The sequence below is a fragment of the Orycteropus afer genome, unplaced genomic scaffold (assembly GCF_000298275.1).
Source record: "Orycteropus afer afer isolate SDZICR_OR568_19922 unplaced genomic scaffold, OryAfe1.0 scaffold00057, whole genome shotgun sequence".
Classification (NCBI taxonomy): domain Eukaryota; kingdom Metazoa; phylum Chordata; class Mammalia; order Tubulidentata; family Orycteropodidae; genus Orycteropus; species Orycteropus afer.
In genome coordinates, this window is record NW_006921644.1 from 8,334,750 (window position 1) to 8,335,534 (window position 785).

Sequence of the window (785 nt, forward strand, 5' to 3'; positions counted from 1 at the left end):
GACGTGAGTACGCCCCTGCGGGCCCGAACCGACCTCGTGGCCCTCTCCGGCACGGGGACCCCATGCCCCTTCCTCTGGGGGGGACCCCGGCTCCGGTGGGGACTCCGTCCCCCTCCTCTCCGGGGGACCCCGACCCGGGCCCCCTTCCTGCCGGGACTCCGCGCCCCTCCCCTCGGGGGGACCCCGACAGGAACCCCCTGTTCCTGCCGGAACTCCGCGCCCCTCTTCTCGGGGAAACCCCGACATGGACCCCACGTTCCTGCCGGGACCCAGAGCCCCCTCTTCTTGGCGGAGACGCCCTGCCTGCTAGGACCGCGCTCCTGCTGCTCTCAGGGAGCAGTGACATGGACCCCTGTTCTCGCCGGGACCCAGAGCCCCCTCCTGAGAAGGGGGCTCCCAACCCATCCCCACAGGCAGGCGGGGCAGGACCCTCACCCAGTCCCACTCCAGCCTACAGGGCGAGCCCCCTCTCCTCCAGGTCCCTGACGGGTCTGCGCCCCAAGTCCTCTCCCCTCCCTGGACCGGGGTCCCCTCCTTCCCCTCCACTTTTCGGCTTCCCCGCCTCCCCAGATCTGGGGTTCCTGAGCCCCCAGATCCTACAACAGTCTCCTTACTTTTGTCCTACGTAAGCCTCCATCCTTTCCCCAGCCCTGCACCCCGCCTTTTACCCTGCCCTTTCCCGGGAACCCCCAACCACCACCGGCCCCCTCTGTCTGAGAACCTACTTTTCTGAGACCCCACAACCCCCAGCTGCGTGGCTCCTCTCTCTTCCCGACCCACAGCCG